This window comes from Cebus imitator, unplaced genomic scaffold (genome assembly GCF_001604975.1).
Source record: "Cebus imitator isolate Cc_AM_T3 unplaced genomic scaffold, Cebus_imitator-1.0 Scaffold8, whole genome shotgun sequence".
NCBI classification, from domain to species: domain Eukaryota; kingdom Metazoa; phylum Chordata; class Mammalia; order Primates; family Cebidae; genus Cebus; species Cebus imitator.
In genome coordinates, this window is record NW_016107323.1 from 8741285 (window position 1) to 8748401 (window position 7117).

The following is a 7117-nucleotide window of genomic DNA, read 5'->3' on the forward strand; positions in this document are numbered from 1 at the left end:
AACTTGTTTTTTTTTTTTTTAATTATTAAAGTAATGCACAAAGACTTTTTTTCAAGTTAAAGCATACATGCATATGATCAAAATTCGGACATACAGAATTATATAAAATTTTGTTTCATCCTTTTCAACACCATTCCTCAAAGATAAATGTTACTTGTTAAGAGTTTCTTGGGCCCTCCAATTTTTCTGTTTATATATCTTCTCTCTCTCCTCCTACTTTAACACAAATATGATTATCCTATGTGTTTTTCAGAACTTTGATTTTTAATTTTGTATGCTTAAGAATTTCTATGAAATATGTATGTGCCTATTTCCATATTTAACAACTATATCAGGCAAATTTCTTGCTTTGTGTTTTCTTTTTTTTTTGAGACAGTCTCACTTTGTTGCCTAGGCCTGAGTGCAGTGGTGCAACCTCAGCTCACTGCAACCTCTACCTCACAGGCTCAAGCAATTCTCGTGCCTCAGCCTCCCAAGAAGCTGGGATTGCAGGCACAGGCCACCATGCCCAGCTAATTTTTTTTGTTTTTAGTAGATATGGGGTTTTGCCATGTTGGTCACGCTGGTCTTGAACTCCTGGCCTCAAGTGATCCACCCCCTCGGCCTCCCAAACTGCAGGGATTACAGGCATGAGCCACCATGCCTGACCTTGCTTTTTCAGTTAACAGTATTTCACAGAGATCTCTCCGTGTGAGTCTGTACAGATCTACATCATTCTTTTTAATTTTTTTTTAAATTATTTTTTCATTTTTTACCAGCATTACTTGCATTTTTATTTCTGTAGTACATTCCATTATATGTATATACTATAATTTATTTAATCAGTTCCCCTATTGATGTATATTTAGGTAGTTTGCAGATTTTTTTGCAGTCGCAGTGATTGCAAAACAGTGATTATGCACAAACAGTGGTTAGTTGGTGAACGTCCTTTCTATTCTATGTGTGAATATATCTGAAAGACACATTTCCAGAATTAGAATTGCTGGGTTAAAAGTATGTGCATTTAAATTTTTTTGTAGATGTTGCCAAATTGCCCTGTAATAGGATTGCTGAAGGAGAAAAAAAGATTATTGTGTTTCCTTTGACGCTACTGTGACATACATGGGGAAATGTTTTATCAAACTAGCTGAAAATTCTAGATGGTTCCTTGTAAGTTGGATATTTTGAGAAGAAACGTTAAGTACTGTTACTCAGAACTGATGGTTGGTTGAGCATATGTACACATGTATCACATATGTGTGTGTGGATGAACCACTGTCATTAGTTCTAATTCTAAATTTTATAGGGTAGAAAATGAAATAATCTATATCCTAAATTAAGAACATAAAAAGGCAGGTTAAAGTTTGCTTTCTATGTAGAAAGGAAGACAAGTAGAAAGAAAACAGAATCTATTATACCAAAAAGATCTAGACACAGTGACTAACCCAGTAGCATTAAGCACTCCCAGTGCCCACATTATGTTCTCTAAATTCCATTCCCATTAAGAGGAACCAGGACTTTTTGGAGAAGTGCCTGATTTCAAGCATGGTTGGCACGATATCTACAAGATGAACACGGAACATCTTGTCATACCAGCCAGCAAAGAAGTTGTCAAAGACCACAAGGGTTTTGCCTAAAGACTTGGGAGCTGGCCGGGCTCTATGGTTCATACCTATAATCCTAGCACTTTGGGAGGCCAAGGCAGACGGATCACCTGAGGTCAGGATTTCGAGACTAGCCTGTCTAACATGGTGAAACTGCATCTCTACTAAAAATATAAAAATTAGCCAGGCATGGTGGCAGTTGCTTGTAATTTCAGCTACTTGGGAGACTGAGGCAGGAGAATCGCTTGAGGTGAAGGTTGCAGTGAGCTGAGATTGTGCCACTGCACTCCAGCCTGGGTGACAATAATAAGACACTGTCTCAAAAATAAAAAAGACTTGGGAGCCAACTTGAACAGGCTCCCACTTGCTAACAATAGGAAACTTTGGGCATCACCAAGGATGATAGCTGAAATGGATGAAACTCATCAGTTATGTTTAAATCCATGAGTAGTAGCAGGGCACAGTGGCTCACACCTGTAATCCCAGCACTTTGGGAGGCCAAGGTGAGCAGATCATTTGAGGTCGGGGTTCAAGACCAGCCTGGCCAATATGGTGAAGCCCCTTCCTACTAAAAATACAAAAATTAGCCAGGTATGGTGGCAGGCGCCTGTAATCCCAGCTACTCAGGAGGCTGAGGCAGGAGAGTCACTTAAATTTAGGAGGCAGAGGTTTCAGTGAGCCGGGATCACGCCAGTGCACTGTAACCTGGGAGACTGAGCAAGACACTGTCCTCCGGAAAATAAAAACTAAATAAATAAATAAGTCCATGAGTAGTGATACAAAAACAAAGAGACACAGTCTCATTGATGACCTCAGAGGATCCCAGGGAAACAACTTATTATTCTGAAAATTGGTAAATAGAGTTGTGGGGGGAATCAGGCATTTGTCCTGTCTTTCCTGTATAGATCGTATCACAGGCTATCCAAATTGATGTGGAAACATTTCTCTCTAGAGAAGTATCCTGGACAGAGTAATACAGAATTCATTTATCACCAATTTGCAACTCCTAATGCATTAATGGATATGGGCAATAAGCTTCAATGAAAGCCAACACCACTGAGAGAGACAGAGACAGCAGGATATTCCATACGTCCTGATGTTTCCCTCAAAAGTCACACCAACTCTGCCCAGGCCTCTACTGCTAGCTGCCAGCTCATAGGAAACACGGGTTTCAGATGGGTGTGTTAAGCAGCATCCTGGGCACAGCCACTCACAAAATCCAGATTCTGGAAAACATCACAGGGCAAGCAACTGAGTTTCTTCAAACACATACATTTCAAGGGGAGGAAAGGATGAAAAAGGAACCTGTAGATTGAGAGAGACTTAAAAGATACATCAGGCTCGGTACGTTGGCTCACACCTGTAATCCCGGCACTGTGGGAGGCTGAGGCAGGCGAATCATCTGAGGTCAGGAGTTCAAGACCAGCCTGGCCAATATGGGGAAACCCCGTCCCTGCTAAAAATATAAAAATTAGCTGGGTGCCTTGTAGCAGGCACCTGTAATCCCAGCTACTCGAGAGGCTGAGCTAGGAGAATTGCTTGAATTTGGGAGGCAGAGGTTGCGGCGAGCCATGATTGTGCCACTGCACTCCAGCCTGAGCAACAAAGTGAAACTCCGCCTCAAAAAAGGGACAGAGAGAGACTTAAAAGATACACCAGCCAGTTACAGTGTTGGGACCTTATTTGGATCCTTGCTTGAACAAATTATTTTTTAAAAATTTTGATGATTGTCAGTAAAACTTGAATTCTGAGTGGATAGTCGACGATATTAAGCTACAGTTAACGATTTTTTAAAAGTCATAATAGTATTGTGGGTTTTTTAAAAAGTGCTTGTCTTTAGAGTTCTGAAAGAATCCCAGATGAGATATTTGGGATTTACTCCAAAAATTCCAGGATAGTGGGAGCAGGGATAGAAGGGAATGAAACCAGACTGGGCTGGTGTCGATCATTGTGGAAGGCAAACAATAGAACCTGTAGGCTCATTATTCTCTCCTCTCTACTCCTGTGTGTCTTTGAAAATTTCCAAAAGGAGGCTAGGTGCAATGGCTCACACCTGTAATCCCAGCACTGGTGGATCACCTGAGGTCAGGAGTTTGAGACCAGCCTGGCCAACATGTTGAAATCCCTTCTCTACTAAAAATACAAAAAAGCCAGGTGTGGTAGCAGGTGCCTGTAATCCCAGCTACTCTGGAGGCTGAGGCAGGAGAATTGTTTGAACCTGGGAGGCGGAGGTTGCAGTGAGCAGAGATTGTGCCACTTTACTGCAGTCTGGGCGACAGAGCAAGACTCCGTTTCAAAAAAGAAAAGAAAAGAAAATTTCCCAAAGGAAACCTTAAAAACAAAAGGCAAGGAGAAAGGAACTCATCATGGGGTTTGCTAGTGCTAAGAAAATGTTTAGCTTTGCAGTCAGTGACACCCCCAAGCTCACTGGCAGCCTCTGCTCTCAGCCAGGCTGCCAGATTCTGAGACAGGCAGTTGCAGTAGGGGAATTGATCATTCATTCCCAAGCATCTGAGCCTCTACTAACAGCCAGCACTGTGCTAGGTGGTCCTGGAGATAAAAAGTCATGAGGAAACTGGAGAAAAGCCAGTGCCCGGAGAATTTCTAGTTTAACTGTACCAGGTCTGATAAGCAGGAGTTGCAGGAGGCAGGAATTTCTGGAAAATATATGTTCCTCTTTTAGGAAAATATGGTATCAGCTGTAAGCCACCATTTCCCATTTTTGTTACGGTTTTGCAATAAACACTAACCAAAAATATTTACTTAAGCAGAATGGCTGCTAAGTCTTTATGGTGATGAATAGGCCTGGTCACCTCTGACATTTCCTAGTGGGTTGCCGAGTTCTCTCTGCTCTGCTCCAGTGCCCTGGGAAGAGCTTAATAGACTTTGCCCACTGTAGAATCTCCACACTGAGTGTCCTCAGCCTACCTCTCAGGAAGCCCTCTGACATGTTTCTAAGATCCCACAAGCCATCATCGTGGGTTCCAGCTTCTCGGCTCAGAGCTAAAACATTCTACCTATTTGCCGCCAGACAGAGAAAGGTCTTATTTGTTCAGGCCTTTATTCCTCTGATCTTACTGTGCACTCTTTTCCCTCCCTCTGGGAAGCCAGCCAGATACACTGAGGAAATGACTTAGTTTTCTCACGTAAAAACAACAAAATCAATTTTTTTGAAAGAATAATATAAAAACATACAATGAAGGGGGAAAAACCCAACTATATGAACATAAATATTACTTCTGTACATTTGTCTTCTACAGTTAGCTTTAAAATCTTTTTTATTTGAACAGTTGAGATATTTGGTGCTGCCCTGGAAAAGTGGTGCTTAGAATGGGCATCTTTTTCCATGGCATTCTCTCTATGGTGTCATTTACAAGAGACCTCAGGTCAGCATTAGATTGGGAGGAAGATGGGAAAGACCAGAGCCCAGTGAGCAGAAGATTTAGTTTGTACCTGCCCAGCCCATGTGTTCTTCTCCTTCCTTAATAAATGGGTGCAGGAATGAGATTTCTGGGAGATGGCCACTGAAATTCTGTAAAGTGCTTATAACTGCAACTTAAGTAGATGCCAGTGATGTGGTCTCTTGTGCTGGAACTACATTTGGAAAATATGCCAGAAGCAATAGCTTTAAATCAACCCAAGCTCATACAAGTGGCTTTTTCATAGACTAGGCAGCAGGCTCAGAGTGTGAGCCAACTGAATAGAAGAAAATTAAGAATACACCTCTTAACTGTGTTAGAAGAAGAAAATCCTTATGAATAATAAGGAATGTAAGGGGAGTATCTTTCCTTTCATTGTGCTGTGTGCAGTCTGAGGAATAAGGGGAAAATGCAGCCCCTTATACTCCTCAGCCCCTGCTGTGTGTCTGCAGGGAAGGGGCTATTTGGTTCCCGACTGACTTCCCTGGGTTAGGTTTATACCTAATACCCAGAAGGTGCTCAGTAGAGACCTGTTGAGGTCCAGTGAGCTAACTCTCTGCTGGGTAGCAAAGAACTTGGTTTCTAACTCTGTAAGGAAAACCATCTTTAACACCAAAGCTGCATGAAAATGGCTCTCTCAGCTGGGCATGGTGGCTCTTGCCTGGAATCCCAGCAGTTTGGTAGACTGAGGCAGGAGGATTATTTGAGGCCAGGAGTTCCAGACCAGTCTGGGCAACATAGTAAGACCCCATCTCTATTTAAAAATAAATAAAATAATTTATTTTTTTGAAACAGAGTTTTGCTTTTGTCACCCAGGCTGGAGTGCAATGGCATGATCTGAGCTCACTGCAGCCTCCACCCCTCAGGTTCAAGTGATTCTCCTGCCTCAGCCTCCCCAGTAGCTAGGATTACAGGCATGCATCACCACACCCGGCTAATTTTTGTATTTTTAGTAGAGAAGGGGTTTTACCATATTGGCCAGGCTGGTCTTGAACTCCTAACCTCCAGCAGTACACCCGCCTCAGCCTTCTGAAGTGCTGGGGTTACAGGTGTGAGCCAACACACCTGGCCTAAAATACAATCTTTAAAAAAAGAAAATGGTGGCTGGACTCTATGGCTCATGCTTGAATCCCAGCACTTTGGGAGGCTGAGGCGGGTAGATCACAAGGTCAGGAGTTGAAGACCAGCCTGGCCAAGATGGTGAAATCTCATCTCTACTAAAAATACAAAAATTAGCTGGGCATAGAGGCAGGTGCCTGAATCCCAGCTACTTGGGAGGCTTGGCAGAGAGTTGCTTGAGCCGGGGAGGTGGAGGTTGTAGCGAGCCAGGATTGAGCCATTGCACTCCAGCCTGGGTGACAGAGTGAGACTCTGTCTCTAAATAAATAAATAAATAAATAAAATGGCTGTCTCTTGAGAACTATCGATTGACTATGGCAGGAGCCAGAAGAAAACTAGACCTGCGTAAGATCCATTTATTGAGCATTAGTCTTTTGGGGACATGGACGTGCTAGAAGTAATCCAGGAAAGTGGCTATGAAAAAGTCCACTGTGTAGAGACATTGTAGACATGGATGTGTACAACCTGGCTGTGTCTCAGATACAGAGCTCTGAGTGATGGAGGCCATACTGAAAAGGCCACATGCTGAGTCATGTATGTATTTATGGGACATCTTGGAAGAGACAGACTACAGGAACAGAGATGAGTGGGTGCTGGGGATCAGGGAGCAGGGGTCAAGTACAAAAAGACACTGGAAATTTGCAGGTGATGGAAATATTCTGTATCTTCTTTTTTTTTTTTTTTTTTTTTTGAGATGGAGTCTCGCTCCGTTGCTTAGGCAACCTCCGCCTCTCCGGTTCAAGTGATTCTCCTGCCTCAGACTCCCAAGTAGCTGGGCAACAGGCATGTACCACGCCTGGCTAATTTTTGTATTTTTAGTAGAGACAGGTTTTCACCATGTTGGTCAGGCTGGCCTTGAACTCCTGACCTCAGGTGATCCACCTGCCATAGCCTCCAAAATTCTGGGATTATAGGCGTGAGCCATTGCGCCTGGCCACAGTATTCTATATCTTGATGGCAGTGGTGGTTACCCAACTATAGGTTTGTTAAAACTTG

At 42.9% G+C, this 7117-nt stretch overlaps 1 protein-coding gene across 7 annotated transcripts in view; it reads left to right on the forward strand.

Annotated features, from left to right (window-relative positions):
• Positions 1 to 7117, forward strand: part of ACAD10 (acyl-CoA dehydrogenase family member 10) — a 68807-nt gene that overhangs the window by 48780 nt on the left and 12910 nt on the right. The gene's annotated exons all lie outside the window — the stretch shown is intronic.